Genomic DNA, 22,921 nt, shown 5'->3' with positions numbered 1-22,921 from the left:
TTTTGATTTATTTCAGTCTTCTTTGTTTTTGCTAGATTATAATTAACGTAATTTATGTGAATATTTATTAACGAATATAAAGTAACTTATGCATATATGAATATAGATATTCTCGCACACTATTAAATATTTATATTATTTACATTATTCGATTAAAATTGCATTATCGCGAGTTTGTGAAATATTTTTCGGAGCATTAAAATGAATTATGACATACCATATTATCTTAAAAGATTGCATTCAGCTAGAGATGTCTTCCACCGGTGCTCGTTGTTATCATCATAATCGTTGCAGTCATTGAAAGTAGATGATATGACACAGCAACGCAATTCTTTTCGGATCTAATCTATAATTTTTTTGATAATTGTGGATGTTTTAATACTTTAGAATATTGGTCAAAATATATTTGCGAATGACGAATAAAAATGCTCAGAATATGTATATTTTAACACAATCATAGATATATCATATATGCATATTCAAAATTGATATACTTTTCATTCCATTCATGAATATATTTTAGTATTATATATATTTCAGATTAAATCGTAAATTTTAATAAAGTACTTACCCGAATAGTTTCTCGTATGATGAATTTATATTAGATCTGATTATCAATATGCTGCATTATAAGTGTTGAGAATTGTGGCATGCTTGATTGCCAAAAAATATACATTTTGACTGACACTAGAGATTGTATTGCGATCGGTTTAAAGATCTGTTAATACATATATTCTTATTGTCAAGTTTTTCTTGGAATATTATTCACGTTACTGATATCTTTGATTCAGACGCTTTTTAATGTGAAAACATTCTCATCGATATGCATAATTAAAAAATATTAAGAATCGGAATATTGTGTAATAATTAATGTCTTTGGATATCTATTCGTTTTGTTGTTGCCATAATCACACCGGTGATTATCCTCTTCGATTTTTTGATGCTGTTTAATGCAGAAGTATGCAGGAATGAAAATTTTCTATTATCGCAAAATGCGATCATTTATCTTCACCGAGCGTCTTTTGAATACTGGTTGTACTTTGAGTATCAGTACTCTATGTCTCTCTCTCTCTCTCTTTCTCTCTCATTCTTTCATTTCCATTTGTTATCGGTATGCAGTTAATTTAGGATTTATTATGTTCGCCTTACAACTTCCCGTTTCTGTACTGTTGGTTCGTATGTTGTAGAAATGAAGGACGAGGTCAAGAAGCCGACAACCACAATGACGTTTTTATAATACGTCAATGTCGATATTGATATTCATCGATGTTAGCTGATGGTATTCTTTACTTAAGGTTTCCACGACGATGTTACATGGATCATACATGGTGTTCGATTATCGTGTACTTACTGTGATTGTCTTGCCATCTTCCATCCTCCCTCGTCTCTTTATCTCCGAATCGGCGATTCACCGAGGACGAACGATCCTAAGAACGATCTTTATCCTTTTCGGAGATGTTCCTTCCAGCAAATGTTCAACAGTAACTCATACCTCTCGTTTCTTTCGCTCCTCCGTTCATCCATTCTTTGGATCCGTGATCCTCGGCGATTCTTGTAACGGGGGATGATCGTTGCGTGCCGGATGAGAGACTTCAATCTGGCGCTGTCCCGATTCGGGAAAGTCGGGCTGAAGGTCGCGGGACCCTCGGAGGTTCGATTCATGCTTGCTGCTTGCGAGCGGGCGAACCGCGCGGGATGGGAAGAGGAGAGCGTAGCGCGACACCCTTGATGACGAAGCCAGAGAAAGAGAGGAGAGGAGCCCTCCGAGGGTCACGCAAGCGCACAGTCGCTCGTCCGGTCGCAAACTAACCCTAACTAGGCTCCGTGTCGAGTTTTATACACGTGTTCGAGCTCCACCGTCTCGTCTGTCCATTCCCCACCCCGTCTTCGCTCGTATGCCCGGATCTTCCCTTCACTCCGCTCTGCAGCTGGCGTCCCGAGGTTCCTGCCGCCACCTCGATCCCAACCCGACAATCTCGTCGCCCCTCCACATCGCACCGTACACGCCATACACCCTACCACATCGGATTAGGGAACCCGGCCGGGTTTCATGAGAGAGGGTACATCTCCGACCCGCACGAGTATCCCCACCTTTCTCACCCGATCCGGTGTACCTCTCTCTCTGGAGCGGCATCACCTACATCCTGCCGTTGTACCCCACTACGCTTCGTCAGCACCCCCACTATAAACAGCCGCGCGTCCCGTGGTTTGTGCGATGTCGAACCGATAGACAAGCCTCCGGTATCACGCCATTGGTGGCGGCGGGATAAATCTGCTCTCTCTCTCTTTCTCTTTCTCTTTTTCATCGACACCGTTTGCAGATAACAGTGACGAATGACACGGCCTCCTACGCTCGAAAACAATCGTATCGGCGCACAGATTCCAATTCGTTTACCGGTTTTTCCACAGCGACCGGTGACCATTTTGACGGTTAACTAATTAATTCCCCACCACGCGTAGTCAATGTGGGTGCCACGTTTAAGTGCTCTTTGCATCACCATCCCTCGCTGCCTCCCCCGCGATGAACGAGCCGTTACGCTCCATTCGCGCACCCGTTATCACTCGTATGCTTCAACTCTCGTCCGTTACGATGCGGAAGTCCGTGGTATCCTGGTATCTCGTCAATTTCCTCGCAGATGACATAATTATCCAACTAATTTAAATTTTGTATTATTTAAAATATTTATATTCGAATTGTAAAGACGAAGAGTGTACTATATTGAAAGTAGTGCTGCCAGTATAAGCCGAATATATCTCTATTCTAAATTGACGGATATCTATCCGTCACCAAAATTTGCGTAGGTATTAACCGGGTAAACCCGGCTATCTTAATAGTACGCGAATACATAGTTAATTATATCTTCGATATTATCCAGCCATCTGGATATTAAAATCGCAAGACATTCCCGTAATATCTATATATCAAAAATTATGAGTAATACTCGAATATTCTGATATTTGAAGTCACTGATAATTATATATTCCCGATATATTATTATATATTCTTCATTAAAGAATAGTTCTGTGATTAAAAGGCGCGAATTATGAAAAGCTCCGTATATATATATATATATATAGCAAAGTATTTAGTTTTCAATGATCTTGTCGGATATTATAATCATTTCATCTAATATTTTATGTATAGACTAACAAGAGAGAGAGAGAGAGAGAACGAGAAAAAGAGAGAATAGAATCGATTAAAAACTCATTAAATTATCATTTAATTAGAAAGTATGTAGCTTTCTAATAGTCAGTTACCTAATTATATTGAAATAAACAAATACTCGGGTACTCGGATATTGACAACACTAGTTGAAAATATATCGATAATCTCGTTAGAAGAGCAGAACGCATTACGTCGCGGCGAAAACACCAACAGTTGCCTTGTAATATTGTGTATAGTGGCGTGTAATAACGGTATTTTATAATGCATGTAATAATAGTGTCTCGGTAAAAAAATTCGACACGCAAGGACATATGAGGATTGGCGGGAACCAGGATTACGCAGGAAATGCGTTCGCGGTTTCTTATCGGGGTTTTAGGGGTAAATAAATGCAATTCTCGAGCTCTAATTATATCGTTGGGAAATTTTCACAACACAACGCGAAAGACACATGTCGCGTACCTATTCGTGAGAATTTTGCGACGTAACGTTAATTATCCGTAATATTTTCTCTTCGTATAGAATGATGAGAAATACAAGAAAGAGAATTGGCATAGAGATATATTACCGCTAATTTATCAATACATCTCGTGAGAATCATCACGCAAATAATCCGTTTGATAGAAATTCGTCATAATATTTATTACTCTTCTTCTTTACAGATACATGATTATAAATTCATAGGCGTTAAGTTTTATTAACGAAAGAATACATACACGTCGCATACTGATTAATAATCTATTCAGGAATTATACGTTTGTAATTGTATACACATTACGAATTACAAAGTAACTGATAGTTGAACAAATACTCCATTCTGTTATTGGCGGCGAGGCAAATGAACAGAACACGCGCATCTCTTTTTCCGTCACGATAGCACGGGAAAAGTACGGTGGCCATAAATCTACACGCACACCCCGCGGCAGCAAACGGCGTGCCTTATGTCTCCGTACCTCCTCGGTATGCTCGACGGTCCGTGAATTCACGAGGGCTTTGCGGCAGTATGCCAGATCGAACAGCATTTCGCACCCTTTGCTACAAAATCACGGCGCGTGCCGCACATATCTCGCGCCCCTCCCCTCGCTTATTATGCCCCTGAAGTAAATCACTTTTCCTTCGCAGACGCGGTATAAAAGTATCCCCCGGGTATAGTGCCGAATGGCACTCTTCTAACTATTATGACGTACATTTTCCTTTTGTAGGTTCCGACAATCGGGTTAAACGATGCCATATTTAATCGAATATAAAAAATAATTTATAAGAATAATTTGTAAGCAAACATCCAATTTCGCAACAAGCGATTATTTGACGATGTAATTATTACGATAAGATATTTTTAATATGAACAAATAAAGTTTTCCTCCATTAATATATTATAATTTTATTAATTTATTATATTATAATTTTATATTTTTATTGATACATTTAATACGGATTGCGAGCTGTAAAATATGTAATTGTAACATCTCGTTTCTCAATAGAGCATGCTAACAAGTATGCAAACATTTTATATCTCATGCAGTAATAATAATTATTCTACTCTGTTTGTTATATAAATAAATATAATAAATATCTATGCAGTTTTTGATACAAAAGAAAAGTAGATTCCTCGTATTAAAGATAGTTATCGTACATCAAATTGTCGGTCGTATTTATCGTGGCGCGTCATGCGAAATGCAGCGGCACGCTGCAGGGCTGCAGGGGCAATCGAAAGTTTATTGTCACCCTCTAGAAACGAGGGGTGAGTTTCCGGGCGAGAGATCAAACGCGAGGGACGAGTGAATTCGATGCGGAACGAGGGAATTCTATAATTCGTGGTCCCCGGTCGTGGCATGCGTCGGGATCTGCGTTTGTCGTGTCACGGTATATGAAGATCGCACGAGAGAGAAAGAGAGAGAGACATAAAATCCCGTCGCAAATGGAGTGCATCCCTCTCGATTCGATAGCTGTAATAAAATTCATGACCGACTCTGGAATTTCTCGGAACGAAGCGACGTCTTGGTAGATGTTTCTATCGTCGCGGAAATGCTTCATCGGTGAAGTGTCAATGATTGCGACATGGAAATTGTATCGTAAACGGTCTCTCGTAGAAATGCTGGAGTATTCCTCGCCTCTCGAATACTAAATTGCTCGTTTAGTTTCAAAGAGGCAATAAAGAATAACTCTGACTAATTTAATATAACTCGCGCGAGGCGCTTATTACCTGTCCATTTTGAACACGTCTACGAGCTGCGCTTTTATTACACCGAATATATCAAAGGCTAAAAATATTTTTAATTATAAAGTTTAATTTTCCCATTTCTTTCTTTTTCATGTCACATTAATTAAAAAAGCTTATATCGGCATGTGAATAAAAGAGTGTGTTACAATGATTAGATATTGTAATAATTTACGATTTGAAACAGGCTTGCTTCTATTTCCTATGACTTTAAAAAAAAAAAAGTAATCTATCTAACTTGTAATTATTATACAATAATAACAATATATAACACAGTAATTTAAGAAAAATTAGTTTTACAAGAGGATTAAATTGAATCATCGTCAAAAATTGCCAAGGTAGAAGAACTTGATGATTAACAATGTACAACCTTCTTAAGGTCATACGAACATTGATTGAATAATAATGTTTTCGATTCTCTGCCCGTCGATCCTTGTCGCGAAAAATAAATTGTCTCTTGTACATGTCAATTTTGCACCTGTATTTTCATTTCTGTATCGTCATTCGCCGGCGTGTCTCAATTTTACTGTCTAAGCCGTCGTAACATCGTCTGAAATATGCGGGCTTAATATTGGCATTCAAGGCCGATTCGCGGCGAGCCAAGGTTCCGCAATCCTAAACCCCTATCTAACTCGAGGTTGTAATAATAGTTATCGCCGCGACCTTCTTCTCGCTTAAAGGGGAATTTCAGGATTCGCCGACGCTAATTTTCGTTGAATATTCGATTTACTTTCTCATCATATATTTCACTTCAATATTTCGTTAGATTTTATACTTATGGAAAAATTATTGCAATTTTTTTGCAGTTTCGAATAATCTTTTTTTTTTTCTTTTTTTTCCGAAACATTCGAAGTAATATTTTCTCGATCAAACGATTAATATTACGAATTTTATAGGAAAATTAGATTCAATGAAATACTAGGATTATAAATTATATGCAATGCAGTGACAGTTGGGCGACCTTGAGATAACGATAGTTAAATCGAGAATGAAAGCAGCCGGATCTGCTTCTTATGATTGTGCCTGGACTCCAATTTAGATTAGTGTGGCTTTGATAAATGAGGCTATTACGTGGCCAGCCTGTAATTAACCTATGCTTAGGATAAATGTATTCTCGTAATGCTCCAGACAGATGTCGTGATCTCGTCATATAACTTTTCAATCTCTAAAAGACTTATTTTATTTATTTTAATAATGTCCAAAAAATATACTAATAAATTATTTATCTCATTATTGATATATATTTATTATTTGTAATTTGAATTATTATTATCATAATAACAAGTGTCTTGACAGAAATAGGATTATTATAATTACACTCATTTATTAAATAAATAGAAATCTGTATAAAAGTGAGAAACTCCGTAAATACATATACACATACATATCTCTTCGTATGTTCAACGCTTTCTGTTGTCATTTTTCATTCTCGATTTAACGACGAACTTTATCCATTCAAAAGGTCGAAGAATGATAATATTGGAAGGGGTGCGGGCGGATTGAACGCGCATAATCGATTAGACTAGTCCATAGATCTTATCTCTAGCATACATAGCACGCATCGACAGATGTGTCCCGCAAATGCTATTACGCACCGAGCACGTACTTATATCTATTATCTATCGCTCTGTGTACGTGTATATACGTTGCCAACGTTTTGTTAGCTCTTGAAATTCTCACGTATTTAAATATTTTCAATAAATTTTAATTCTAATTTTTTTTTATGCGAACTTTTTGCAAAATATTTTACCAAGATATTAATTTAGATCAAAAAATATAACAATAAAATTAATTAGCATTTTTATCTAACTTTTCCGATTATAGCTATTGAAACGTATAAAAGATTAATATATAATATAAAATAAATTTATAATATAAACAATATTGTTCTTGTATGTTGATATATTTTTTGTATGTTTCGAGCATTATTTGTGAAGAATATATTATAGTGAGAAAGAAAGAAAGAGAATCTGGAAAATCTTTTTCTTATATCTTATATCTTCACTACATTTTCCTTCATTTAGTTTACAACGTGAATTGGAAATTTTACTTTAATCGACTACCTTAGGAAATGAATTAAGGAATGTCTTTTCCTGTGAAAAATATTTATATTAAATAATAGAGATGTATATCATGCGTGTGACTTTCAGTTTGCATTGCAAATTATATAAGAAGAGTGTATAATATCATATTTTATTAAAAAAAGGGCTTGCAAAGTCATTCGCTTTGATCGGACGATTTGACAAAAGAAAATTTTTCGGCATTTCCTTGGACAGTGTATCGAACTGCTCGCAGCTGCGAGACGATCGCGTGCCCTCTTCGTAACTTAATCCGCCGAAACGAATATCTACGATACGGTTTAATTAGCTAAGTATGCCTGCGGCGGGACACCATTACACCGCACTTTACTAGCGCTATGGGGCGATATTCTCGTCCTCAAGACAAACAGCCGGTCTTTCGAAAGGGTGCCTCGAAACGCACAAAATCTCCAGTCACGCTACGAAATGGAATAAACGTTATTGATATGGGCGCTTTACGTCGTAGGGTTGGGGAGATGGCCCGACAGGGTACTTACCATCCCGCTGGTAAGACGTCAAGGGTAGATTGGATGAGACACAGGGAGAGACACGAAAAATTCTTACGGATCGAATGATAAAGAAAGAATTTGGTTAACGCAATGTCATTTGCTATTTGTTCGTCTTTATATACACGATATCTCGTCAAAAAAAATTGTCGCGTTACAGAGAATCGCGTATATAACTTTCTTGCTACTTTATACGAGATAAAAATATAAAATTATAAAAATGAAAAATAATAATTTAAGTATAAAAATAGGGACATATTTTCGTTAAATACAGACCATTTTTTTTTTTATCTTTGCGTAATATTCGAATGCCTCTAAGGAGAGAATAGAAATCTACAGTTTATGGCTCTATATGACGCTAATATCGGGCAGTTAATTGCTCACACGCGAGTCATTCGGACATCTGCCTCCGGGCTTTCACGTGTCAATGAAATAAAAAATAATTGCCGTCCGATCGCGCGGCCGTTTGGATTCTTTAATTGAAACCTATAAATACAGCGCGCGTTTTGGGATCCTCGCTCGCAAGCCAAATGGTTTGTCGTCGTCGTAATCGCGACGGTTATTGGATTCGTTCTTCAGGAATTCGATAAATTATTGCGGTCGTAGGGCGAACGCGATACGGCGATCGGAATTGAATCGACTACGAGGGGCTTAAATGCGAAGCTATCCCACCGACATAACCGATGTTAACCCTCCGAATGATGAATCGGGCGACGCTCAATTCTCATCGTCTGACGTCTCAATTTCCGCAGCTCGCTACGCGGAAGTATAATTAACAGCTTAACAAGGCATAGAAACAAAACTTCGCAATTTTAATCCACGCGTTAAAGAATCTATATGATACAATTTCATCGTATTCTGTTATTTCGCAAGTAACGAGGACGCGTTTTGTGCTCGAAGTAAAAAAGGTAATGTTCAAATTTTGATCTCCCCGTATAAAATGCATTTTGCAATTAATTATTACACCTGTATTGATCAAAACAAAATTCAATCATTTTAATTTTATATTTATAATATTGAATTGTTTATATTTTAATTCGCGTTAATTAAACATTAACGCGAAATACATATGTTATTCTGTTTTTATTTATATGTTTACACGACGACATTTTCGTAATAACTTTCGTATTAATATCTTCTATATAATTGTCACAATATCAATTACGTTTCCAATTATTAAATTAATTTGACATTATTGTGCACACAAATTACTTAATTGAAGATAATTATTAAAATACCTATTAATTCGTCTAATGTAGACACGGATATAATACAATATATGCTGCGTTAAATGCGCCGGGCGATATTTTTCTCACAAACAAGTGATGATTAGGAGTGGAAAAAGGCTACGCCATTAAATTTCGAGAACAAAGTGGCTGCTTTGTCTTACAAGTGCCTCGATCGAATCGACGCGGCGTTCTTTGTCTGTGCAAGGGAACGTCGCCTCGTTCTAACCGTAACAATGCGGCCACTACAAAGACGCTCTCTGATAACAGTCTTTCGAGCATCGTACGTGCGAACGGACGCAATCATCGAGTGCTTTATTGTTATCTATCGTTGAGAGAGACAATCGCGATGCGATCTCATGGTAACAAAAGAACGATGTCTATTAATTACGGGCGATCTTAAGCTTTTTTTCTGATGGGAACTGCGCTCTGTGTATGATCCTTCGAGGGTCATCGAATTATCTTTATGTGAAGCTATTCGGTAAAAAATAAATCGACAATTAAAGATTACTTAGGATACTCTTACACACATGTTACGCTATAATCTTATTTATTTATTTATTTATTATATTTTTTTTCTCTAAAAATACCACTTCGAGAAATAATTCAGAGATTAATATAGAGAAGAAATATTATTATCTTGCGATATTTCTTTAGAATGAATCGATTTCTTCTTCGGTATATTAAAACGATAGCTTTTAAAGTGTACAGACGCATTGTAAATTAATTATTCGCAGCGGCGTGTTCTCGGAGAAACCTGTGTATTATTCTCCACAAAATAATATACCCCTTTCTCTCTCTCGGAAACTATTACAAAATAACGTGGTATTAAAGCACGAAATCCCCCCCATTTGCAAACGGGTTTTTTTTTTTTTTTTTTTTTTTTTACAATGCACGCGCTCCAATTTTCCTCGTAACAGCGCCGGCATTCATTTTTCTTCGTTTTCCCATTCGCCCAACGCACACGTACAATATGTTGCGCAGAATCAAGACTTCAAGACAATCGATTTGAATAATTGATAGCCATTGTCGAGGCTCGGCTCGGGGAGCACGGAAAACTTTCGTTACGCACAACGCGCTACAATGAGTTTCCAGCTACGAAGTTATTTTTGTCTTGTATCGCGTATAGAAATTTCTATATTGCGTTTATTCATCTCACGCACACACTTGTTACGCGTGACTACGCGAAAATCGATAATACCGACGCCGTTTCTCTTCTCTATCCCTAATAGATACGAAGCGAACGAATTTTGACAAAGGATACGTCGCGTTCTCCTGGTTGGAAATTCGTGGAACATCGTGGTATGCTGATCAAAGGGTATTCAGGGGTGGAGATCGCAACAGGTGGGCCCTTGAATGAGGCCTCGACGAGCCCTTTCGCACCCACCCACTAGCCTATCGTTGCATAATGATGGGCATCGTAAAAAAGTGCCGAATCAAATGGCAAAGGATGTGCAGAATAATGGAAAAGAGATCCGAAATAATTGTGAAAAAACTATGAGATTTTATGCAAAAGAAATTTTAAAAATTTCTACAAGATTATATTGTATATAATCTTAATAATATATTATAATAATATTATATATAATATTATTTAGGCAAAACCCTTCTTTTCGACTTAAAAGCACTTGCTTCATTACTTAACAATTGATAGAAAAATCAAACATAATTTTAATAATGAAAATTATGAAGATTAAAAATTAAAATATGCATGTGTGTGTGAAGGGTATCAGCGGTTATTCTCATACCAAACATATATAATAATCTTTTCGCAGTTAATTATACGATTAATTTGCAAAAACAGTATTATATGTATATTATTTTGGTTAATTTGGACAAATGATATAAAATTATACAAATAATTCATATATTGAAAGATGTGATTAAGGATACGATCGTAAATATGTTACGTTGTTGGGTGAATATTTTATTGAAGGAATATACGAGCGACTATACTATATGTTTCGCGATACCGTTGTGTTTACATATTTCCGGCGGCATTCGCTATCCCCGTTCCGCAATTTATTCTAATATCACGTTCGACGTATCCGCGTTCACTTGCACGGGAATTGAAATAATTGCCGCTCAATGTGCCACAGAGCGTATGCACGCGCCATATGTCGTTATTTCAATAAATGCCGAGGCAATGCCATAAATATGGAGATACTATAATGCGCACCTTGGTGCCTAGCTACCTAGTGTCGTTGCGGGAGGCCTATCATTTTCCATGGGAACCTGTAAACGTTCATCGATGGCGTATGACGCCTCTTCGTGGGAATTTTTTTCAGAAAAATGTTATGAATCTAACGAGTCTTTCTTTTTTATCGTTAGAAAAAGTCTATTAAATTCTCAAATGCAATATTTTTATCTCGCGTATGGGTATATGTATATTGTATATGTATATACATATATAATAATCTCACACTTTATTAAATTTATTTTTCCTCAATTTAATTCTCATCGTTTAAATTATATTTAATACTTGCTAAATTATATCATGTGTTATTTGATTAAGTAACTTTATTATAAATGATATAAAATAAATCGAATATACATATAAAATACACAATATAATGATTTCGTAAATAAAATTTATTGAATAAAATACCCCGTGCCTTGAAATATTATTTAATTCTCTGTCGCGAGAGAGAAAGAGAGAAAATTTTTTACTATCGCTAATCGCGAATTTGCTTTTCCAACGCGAGTGCATTTTCTTATTTTTTACAACGTGCACACAGCGGTACTTACAGCTATCGCGGTTTGCTCGCTCGCAAAATAGCGTGCAATCTACACGCTCTAATCGTCCGGCGAAAGTTTAACGCATCGATCGACCGTGTCGTTGGGAAGAAAAAACGGATAGAAACGCCTAAGTGATGGAAGTAAAGGAGAAAAAAAAAAGAGTAAAGGACCCAGCGATCTACGAAATGGATTGGCCGGCCGACGTGAACTGCAATTTTCCGGTAATCATTTATCCGCGACGCAGTGTTACACTTTCACCTCCTTCTGGCACGAATACGTAGATCCGGCCAGCGCACGTACCGTGTTACGCGATTAAACGATCACAGATTAGGCGATCGCACCCGGTATGTGGAACGCTGATTCATGATAACGTGTCCTCCCGTCACGAAATATTTTTACTCGATGTTATATTTTTTTCTTTTCATATTATCATTTATTTTGTTCTCATCCGTATGAGATAAAACGCTACATTAAATAATCTAGCTAATAATGAACAGAATTATAGGATAAATGGATTTATTGATTATCGTAGTTATTATTTTTATTTGCATTTTAAAATTGGTGACTGCTGGACAAATGGATTAAGATCTTTCTTGATTGTGCAATATTAAGAGCGTAGATTTACGTAGACGTAATAATGCACGATAACGAGACGTGAAAAACCTTAGTGCCGTGAAAGTTATAATCTAACGTTTCGATCTAGCAGGCAACTTTGTTGATAAAGAGCTTTTACGAGCTAAATGAGCAACTTCGATGTTTCTTGCAAGCGATTTGCAGTTAATAAAAAGCAAGCAAGCTTTGCCGGAGTAACGATAAAACTTGTTGGACAAAAAGCTCCATTGTTTTGCGTTGACACTTTATTTGCATGCTTTCCGAAAACATATTCATAGAATGTCATAGAATTAATCCGTTAATCGCACATTTTATCTGCAAACAGATTCTTTTATTAATGTGGAATCAAAATTTCTAATGTTAAGATTATTATGTATGCGGAGAAAAATTTTATATTTATATTATCTTTATATTTATCAATATTTATATTTATACAATGTTAAAATAAAACTATTTAATATTATATGATAGATAAGACATATCATACTGAATAAAAAAATCTTAGTAAATACAAGTCGAAAACTCAACCGTTCCTGAGATATAAACATTTTTGTATGTTAACATCATGATTGACTTACTGGCTGTTACGCATGCGATGTTTACCTCAATGTTTATAAACCGCGTTCTGAATGTCTTCATTCAATATTTCCATACATACTTCATAACAAAAGATTTCATCGGCAATCAGTCAGTTGTCATCAACCGGCGATTGCGGATCTATTTGGTGATTACACAGTTACGAAGTATCGTGCTAAAAATGTCAGCGTATTACGGGATTATTTGAAAAGCATAGTGTATTCTTTGCCGATAAATGACTTATTGTTAGAAGACGCGCGTCATCGAATCCAGTGTGCTTGTCAAATAATTCGACAGAGACGTGGAATTTTCGAGAGAGTTCGCGATTCTGTAAAAAGTGCCAAGTGTATATGGAAATGGAAGGAGGACATATGAAAGATCTTCTGTAAATATCGAGATAAAGATTTAGACAGATTATCCTCTTCTCACGTCGCATGCGACACGTAGAAGCCAGTAAGTCGATCATGATGCTAATATATAAAAATGTTTATATCTCAGAAAAGGTTGAGTTATGTTTAGTTCATGCTCAGTGTGTCTTATCTATTATATAAATATTGAATGGTTTTTTTTTTTTTTTTTTTTTAACACCCTGTATATATTTAGATAATCTGAATTTGGGGGGGGGGATTTATATAATATTTCGTGCACATTACATGATTATTTTACATGTTATAAAAAAATCTTTGAATATTATAATAAAAAGGAAAGAGAGAGAAAGATTTTTTTCGAAGTAATGATTTCAATGTTAATTTAATATCCCATTATATTGTTGAACGAGGGTCGGATTTCGATAACACGTAACGCATCTCCATTGATCTTCTCTCGTTCCTTTGTCAACTTTTCCCCGAGAGGTGACGTAACGCTGTATCAGACTCCGCCTCTTCCCTCTGCTCTGACGCGCGATCTGCGATCTCTCGATTTTCTGCTGTTACGAGGGGTATGTTTTCTTCTTGTCTCTCTTATGTGACACTTGAATGACAGGTCACTGGGGTTTCGGTGACAGCGTAATGCCGATCGGCCTGCAATTGCCGAGATTGGGCTGTCGTCAATTACTTATTCCGATTACTATTCGCGTACTACACGCCGCAGTATCATATCTTTAGACGTGAATTTCACTAAAAAAAAAAACTTTAATGGTAACATTTAATGATAATTTTCTTTTGAGATTTATAATCTCGTGCAAAAAAAAAATCAATATGAATCTTTTCAAATTGTTCAAAGAATCAAAATTTGGCTCTTCAGATCTTTTTTCCGCGCTTATTGTCTATTTTTATTAATTCTTTAATTTTTATTAACTGTTATTATACAATACATATAATTTGATAAGTTTGAATATATAGATTTTATATGATATATTGAAAGAATTAACATTTCAATTATAATCGACAATTATATTATATATTATCAATTTTATATTTCTCTTTATTTGCTAAATCCGGTGAGAGAATTAATAGAAGGTCTACTTTGAATCGTCTAAATTTTGTAGCGTCGACGCAATATGCGAATTGGACATTCACGATTCTATCTTTGGAATGTGTTATCGTCAAGATTACCGAATCTTGTAATCCGATTTTCAATTTAATCTCCTCTCGTGTCAGATTTAATTTATATCGTCTGCTATATTAATATCTAGAACAATGTGAATTTATTTCGATGCTAATGAGAGACGAAGCTACTACTATTTGAAAGCATGTATAATTCACAGAATTTAATTAGCGCTAATCAGAATATAGAAGATGTTTAAATATCGATCATACGACATATATTAATTTATACGCATTGGAGCGGAAAATATTTTGTGTTGACTGTGATTAATTCAAACCGAGGTTAATTTCACGTTCTGCGTGACAATTAAAGTGGACGCATAATGAATCGTTTTATAATCGATTAATATTTATACAATATATTATTGCATGTATCTCTAAAATTTGTTTAGATGTATTAATTTGATTATGAAGCATAATTATAATATAGAATTATTTATTATGTCAAAATTATATAATATTACGCGTACATCGTGTTTCGTATATCATTGTAATGGATTGGATATTTACTTTTTATAATGATAAATCGCAATTATAAAGATAATATTTTAGAAAATATATATTTCGTAAAATAATTCTTGATTAACGTTATACATAATGCGAGAATGTAAGAAATTTCAAAAGAAAGAGAAAGATAATATAAATGTTCTGTCTTATGACAGCGTATAAGTATGAGAAATTTACTTTTCCTCTGTAATAATTTTGTTACTCGTACAGTTGTTTTGGAACGTTAGCAGAAATATTTGTTTTGTTATCGCGCGTCGATCGCATAATCAGTGGTGATTAGGTACACACAGTCAACAATGCTTGTGTAAATATATACATAAATACGTATATTCTTTCTCTTTCTTTCTCTCTAATAATACATATAAATACAGAATCGATTATTATAATTTTTTTAAGCAAAATCCATCCACACACACACACACACACACACACACACACACACGCACGCACACATCATTCAATTCCTATTATAACTATGAAAAGTTAAATTTTCCGATCTGTCTCTCAATTAGCCTACATATTATAGAATTAATTAAATTGAGGGATTGAGAGTTAACTGTTTGAAATAAATTATTCACATAATTTAAAATATTTGAATCAATTTAATAAAATTAGCGAAACTATGAATTTGAAATATAATTTATCACATATATTTCATAAAATCGACAATCTCAACGTGAAAGTATTCTTTTGCCTAGGTATGTCCTCTAGGTATTTCTAGCTGTGATCGATCTTGATTAATTATTACTCATCTTCGAAACTTGGAATTTCTCGTCCGCGATTTCATATTAATGTGAGATAAAGATGGCGATTAGTTCTTAACGAAATAATCATCACGGAGAGCCTTCGTGCCACACGACAGTATGCGCACGGCTTGTACATAACGTAAGATCGCTATCGGGTTGCGCTCTCGCGCCGGTAATTCTCATCTCGGGGTTAATTGTGCCGCCTATGTACCGCGTCCTGAGACAGGTGCATTATTATGAGGACTAATCTCGCGGATTGGCAACGACGATAATGCCGTTGCAAGCGCAAATGTCGAGAAAGGCGAACTGTAACGCTCGACGAATGTGATCGCGCCCTTTGCTTTGTGTGCTATATAATTTTTATTTCTCCCCTTCCCCCCTTCATTTCTCTCTTATATTATTAATAAGTAATAAGTAATATATTATACATATATATATATATATATATATATATATATATATATATAATTATTTAATTTTATGCTTCAAAAATTTTTAGTAATTTTTTTTTTTTTTTTTTTTTTTTTTTAATTTAATAAAGTATATTTATTCAAACTTTTCACTTTTCAAAGATCGTCGTGTCGTCTCTCTCGTTATTGTCGATTGTTTTGCGCATTTCGTCGAATTAAAAGGTAAAAATAATAGGGCAGAGTGCACGTGTCATGTGCGGAAAATTTAGACAAGTAGTTATTTACGAACATTTTCCAATTTTTTTAACTTTTTTTTCTTAACTTTAACTTTTTCTTTCACAAATTGTCAAACTGTCAAAATTCGCATGATTTGACAGTTTAAATAACACGAATGAAGCAAGTCGCAGCGCACAAGCGAGACAGCCAATCAGCATCGCGGAAAAGATCTTATTTTTATGACTTTTATTTTTTATTTATTTTTATTTAATTTTAAGAAATTGGCTTTATCGCGATAACTTGGCGAGTACACGATTTAACAATCCTTTTTAATGTAAAGTCAAACAACGCTATAATTTTTTCAAATTAAATATAGGATAAAGAATATAAAATTTTGATATAAAAATATTATGTATTTAATATATACGTTAAGAAGGGTTATTATATGTTATAATCGGCGCGATATGCTTTACGTAAAATCTTATTAAAAAATAGTATAGACACTATACATTTCTTCATTTTCTCACGGATTACTTCAATTAATATGATTTAAAATAAAAAATGCATTTTTAGAAACTTTATAAATACAACTAGTATTGTATTTGTGTTTCTATGCGTTTTTGAAAACATCAATATTATTTTTATAAAAGTATTAACATGCATGATACACTGCAAATTTTCCATCTATACATATGCATTATTGATTTTTAACAAAGTTTTGTGTTACAAAATAAAACATAAAAAGTAAAATATTTTTAAAACATATTTAATTGTTATGTAGATGAAGGACTTTCTATTTAAAAATTAAATTGTTACTTATATAGAAAAATATCCCAAAAATTCTATTTTTCTGTTTTTACAGTGATGTTCTCTGTTAATTTTTGATAACCTATAGTTCGCTTTTTTGCATTAGTAATTACGCGCGCCTCGCAATATAATTCGATATATGCGGAAAAAATATCAGATGCTGGCCGTCTCTTCTGGAAATATAATAACCTTATATATCTATACCCGGTACTGTAAAATTACGGTGCTTCTGCGTACCGCGAGGAACCCGTACATGAGTCTTTATATGACCGGTAACGAGTAAGAGGATCCCGCCACTGGCACGTGCCAGGACGCGAGGCTAATAAATTTGCTCTCCTCTCAATTTCCAACGCGAAGAAAAAAAAGATATTAAAATAGGATAGCTCGAGAGGGAGAGAAAATATCTATTAAATGCTTCGACGATTTAGGCTATTGATAATTTAATTACTTGAGTATAATTATTAATTTTAGTTAGATTATTGCTTCTAGTGATGAAAGTCTGTGAAAGTATAAATTTTATTTGATAATTGAATATATTGAGCAATAATATACAATTTTCATAAATTGTTTTCTTAAAAATTTTCTTAACTTAATTTTTAACTCGATTTTCTCTTGATTCTTTGTCAGAAATCTTCAAAATTACATTATTAATCATCTAACACAAAGCGTATTTCATAATCAGACATATCTCTTCTCATATAAGTCTTTGGGCTTTTACAATAGTACTTTCATCGCAATTATTTGTCAGAAACATATAAAATTCAATTACCAATTACACTATATCGGATACTGTATAATAAAGATAATTTCGAAATAATCCTTTCTTCTTCTTCGTCCCCTCTTGACGTAACTCACATATACGCGATGCCTGAATACGCACGTGTTGATATATTCCTTCTTGAGGAAATGTATATGATGTAACGCACGAAAGCTACTTTGTTCGCTTATGCGATCGGTAAATTAGAGCCGACGTAAGAGTTTTCTTTTCCATCGTTTATTCCCTTTGTGGCACCGTTATTCGGTGTCACGGCGACATGTCGCCGTGAAACGCGACGGCTACGATAAAGAGCGTAAGAAGAAAGCCAAGGTTCTATCACCCTTTCTTGACCCCTGATAAGTTCGTTGACACGGACAAATGCCGTGGACTTGACTTTGAGGTGCATATCTATCGTGATCCGTAGTTATTCGTGTTAAAGTCAGTAGCGATCTTAACATGTATGTACGTTGTTTTAGTCGACTTTATATCGGCGAGTTTGTGAACATGAAATTACTTTACGAAGCGTGGAGGAAAATTTTGAATTGTTCGATTTTGATGACGGATCTTCCGACGAAAGGCAATATTTATTTATTAAAATGAATTAATATCTAGAATTTTTTATTTTATTATCTTCTGACAAATTAGTATTAAATAAAATTTTGGATATTCATTATTTTAATAGAGAAAAGATTTCAATTTGATTAATTGTTAAAAATGTGTTTTACGATATACAACAAAATGTATCGCGAGCAAGACGCGTGTTGAGAAACCTTTCTCGAAGAAATAACACAAGATGTTGCGAAGCCATAAGAGACCAGGCCAAATTAATTCTAGACCGGGTATCTCCCGTTTTCTTTCTTTCTTTTTTTTTATTTTTTTATTTTAAGTATCTCCTAATCGCGGGATCAGACATTTTGGGAAACCCTCCTTCGAATAGCGACGATTCCTCATGAAGTGGACATAGTTATAACGAGACGCGAACGAGAAGCCCTTGAGAAAATCCCCCGAATATGGTTTCCGAATATTTTCACCGTGACCGTTGTCCACGAAATTATTACTTAACTTTTTTCTTCGATCATCTTGAATTTTAAAATCAATTAAAATTTAATAGTCTTAAAAATTGTAAAGATGTCAGGTGTAAAAAATTAAGAAGCTCTGGAAAATAATGTTGATCGCATTTTGAATAAAAAAATTGATTATAAATTTATTATTCTCATCGAAATATCGACTTTTGTAGCGCATCTCACGTGTTGTACACAGTACGATTAAAATATCGAAGTGTTGAAAGTGTTCGTGGGAGGGCTGCGAATATATCCGCTTCCCACGTACGATTCTGGGACGAGAAGCAAGGGATGGATGATCGTACTGTTGCACGGTTCGACAGGGCGGGGTGCATCCCTCGTATGTACAGGTGGGATATGTTTCTGGTGTTTAATGGATAGTTATGGGAACCTGCGCATCGCTTTGCGATGAGTCACGTGTCTCGTTGTACTTTTACGTTTCGTATTTATACGTTTAACTGTCACCTCTATTCGGTACGATCTGCTCTATAACAACGATGAATTACCTTGTATTACCTGAGCGCTATTCAAGTTTTCCTTCATTAGAAATGATGATTCAAGATCAGATACTTATTTAAATATTCGATAGTTAAGAGAACGTATCATAAATCTCGTTGTGTGTGAAAGATATTGGTTAATTTTTTAATCTTCAATTTGATTTTTTATATTTTTTTGTTAGAGAAACAATAGCAGAAACAAATACAGAATTATATTATCACTTATATTTTTTTATCATTTAAATTAGAATTTTTTAAAATAAGGATTATATATTTTTAATACAATCTTTTTCCGTTGATTTTATTAAATTTTCGCGAAATAGGTGATTTTAATTATCGTCCTGCGTGCGAAATAGAGGATTTTAATTATTGTTTCGAGTGCGGAAATTATTTTACCGGTACGGTATTCTTTTTAGCAGAGTGTGAGATAGAAATTGTATTATCTTTATATTCATATAAGTAGGTATACCTAGCAGTAAATATTCATATCGTGGCACTCTCTTTTTTCTCGTATATCATTGCTGAACTATTTTTATTCTGTAAATTATAGGATTGCCCGTTTGCTAAATCGATATAAGAAACAATATCGCAGCTTAACTTAATTGAAGCAAAGACATGTCTTTTTTTCCGTTTGTAATATAGAATAAGATGGAATTTCAAAGAAACACTTTAACATATCTAAAGGTCAAACTACAACACGAAATTTATTTAGTAAAAGACATTTTTGGTCGACACAATCTGAGAAATTCGGAATTCTATTCTATATTTGATAGGTGAGAAGGATTTAGAACACCTATCCATGGAAAAGTTTTTAAAGTAAGAGTCATCGTTTCCTAACGTTTTCATTGTCGCAAATCTCATTGGCATATAAAATGCATTTGTATTCAGAAAATTAACTTTGTTAGAAAGCAAATTAATTGCCAAAAATTAATTGATGAACCAAAGATAACCAAATATTATCAAAGAAATTGCAATTATCAATTATATTATGTAAAATTTTTTCACAAAATCGCGTGAAGTGAGAAAAATCGCCCCACGTTGAATACATCCGTTTTTTTTCTCGTGTCGCCGTGTATCGCGAGGATATCGATGACCAAGTATATTCTCCGTATCGATCGTATGACAGATCGCAATCGGAACTACGAGACACCGTGGATAGACAGGACGTGCAAGTGCAGGAAGGAAGCGTCGCGGTCGCTCTTCCGGACAGCTGGCCTGGATATATCGGCGTGTCCCGGTACAGGCACTATAGGGTAAAATAATCCACTATAAGACACCGTACAAGTGCCATTACCGCACGAGGGGGGGGTGCCCGGGGCTTCATTTAATACCTCGCGGGTACATAATTAGGATCCGGATAAATATAATATCCGAGTTAATATCTGCCGTCAAATGGATCTTGTTTCGCCTCTTACCAAATTAGAGATATTACAGAAAACTTGGAATTGAAATATTAATGAATTATAATGTCGTATATAATTAATCGTACGCGAAAATCTATTAGAATGTAGAATCGTATGATTTTAATAGATTATAGAATATTAAAACCTTTTAGGAATAATAAAATATGTGTATAAAGCATAAGTATTGATTATAGTCTATATATAATCTATTTGTAATAAGAATACAATAATTTATTTAGTTTATACGAAGATTAAAAAGATTCTTTTTTTTGTCAGTTATTTACAATTATAAGCAGTTTTAATCTTTTGTGTTTTTGTTTTACCTCATATACAATATTAAAATTTTTTTTTAAATGAGAAAATGTAAATGAGATATTCATTAAAGTAATTAATGTTGGCAATTATAGCAGTGTTAGCGGGACATCAACCAAATAAAAAAATGCGGAGGAAATTTTCTCGTATAACGTATATCTTTGCGACAAACGGGGGCGATAAATTGAGGGAAGAATAATGAAATACGCGCGGACCCTTCCTGGCACGTTAATAATCTTCGATTAAAAGTTCATTGCAGTCCGGAATTTTAATTGCTATTAGAGCGGCGTGTCCATCGGTTATGTAATTACGGATTGCTCGTGGAATTATCCAAGGTCCTGTTCCGGGGACCTGCCGGTTCGTTCACCGCCATTTGCCTCGGCCTGCCACGAACAATTTGCAATATTTCTTACGAAGTACTCGAAAGTTTATGAAAACGCCCCTGTCGGTTGCGTCGTCGACTATGCTGCAATAATTTGCAATCTCGCGAAGCGCAAAGAGGGCAAAATAAAAGACGGGGAGAAAAATATTTTTTTAATACACGCTCGAGAGAGAGAGAGAGAGAGAGAGAAGTTTAATATTTCATTATCCCCTATTTATCGCGAGATAATTACACAGCGGTTTAATGTACCGGCGACGAATTTTTTCGATAATTTAACTACAGTGTTCGCGTCGAGAATCGTCCCATTTCTCTCTATATAAAAAATTGCTCTTATATAAATTATAGAAATAATCTCTCTCTCTCTCTCTCTTCTTCAAAAAATTCGTATTTAAATTTTGTCGCGAAATTTAAAACAATTCTTCTTTTTTCATCCGGGATTTTCGGAGAAATTAACTTTTAACAGCGACATCACTTTAAGAAATAAATTATTATATAACTTTGTATGATTATTATTTAGTTTTTTTTTTTTTTTTTTTTTTTTTTTTTTTTTTTTTTTGAGAATCATCTTTTTTTTTGCAAAATAGTCCGATATATTCGCGCGAGAAAGAGAGAGATCTATCAATTTTTAAACGATCAAGATTTATAAAGGTCAATCTTTTTTAGGAACATTTTTTCGAGGAGCGATTATAATACCGATATATATATAAAATACTTTTGAACGAAACTTGTTATTTTTAAATGAGTGCACAGTCTACCCGCAGGTTTAGAGATCTCACGGAATGTAGAATCTACGTCTTATAGGTACACACGTATCGTACCCGTATCCATTGCGATGATAAGGGTGCTCGAGAAAGAGAGTCCGATAGAAAAAGTTATTGGGTGAAACTCTCGAATCGGATCTCCGCCGTTATCTTGGCCCTTATGAATTTAAAGTTTCAAATCTCAATTGTTCCGTCTTACGAGAACGAGTCTATTAATAAATCGTTATTACAAATTAGATCTTCGTAAATCATTCGTGCGTTTCGAAGAAGGAACCAATCTTGTTAAGGACCTTGTCCTCGAGTGAGAATTCCAATCTGCGGGCTATTCGAATTATTCAACACTGATATTGTGGAGGATTTTACATTTTGCTGGTAGTTAATTTTTTTCATCTGAAATTGT

General features: G+C 34.6%; 1 long non-coding RNA gene across 2 annotated transcripts in view; it reads left to right on the top strand.

Moving 5' to 3' along the window:
- LOC138932610 (uncharacterized) overlaps positions 1 to 22,921 on the top strand; it is an 87,958-nt gene that overhangs the window by 6,079 nt on the left and 58,958 nt on the right. The window contains exon 3 of one of the 2 annotated variants that reach the window (XR_011446801.1): positions 1,188 to 1,495. The exons of the other annotated variant lie outside the window; for it this stretch is intronic. This is a non-coding gene — a long non-coding RNA (uncharacterized lncRNA). Of the gene's footprint in view, positions 1 to 1,187; positions 1,496 to 22,921 lie in introns of those variants that run through there. 2 annotated transcript variants of the gene reach the window in all.

The sequence above is a fragment of the Polyergus mexicanus genome, unplaced genomic scaffold (assembly GCF_030449975.1).
Source record: "Polyergus mexicanus isolate NDT 795.1 unplaced genomic scaffold, iyPolMexi1.0 SCAF_4, whole genome shotgun sequence".
Lineage (NCBI taxonomy): Eukaryota > Metazoa > Arthropoda > Insecta > Hymenoptera > Formicidae > Polyergus > Polyergus mexicanus.
This window is presented reverse-complemented; position numbering and strand designations above follow the sequence as displayed.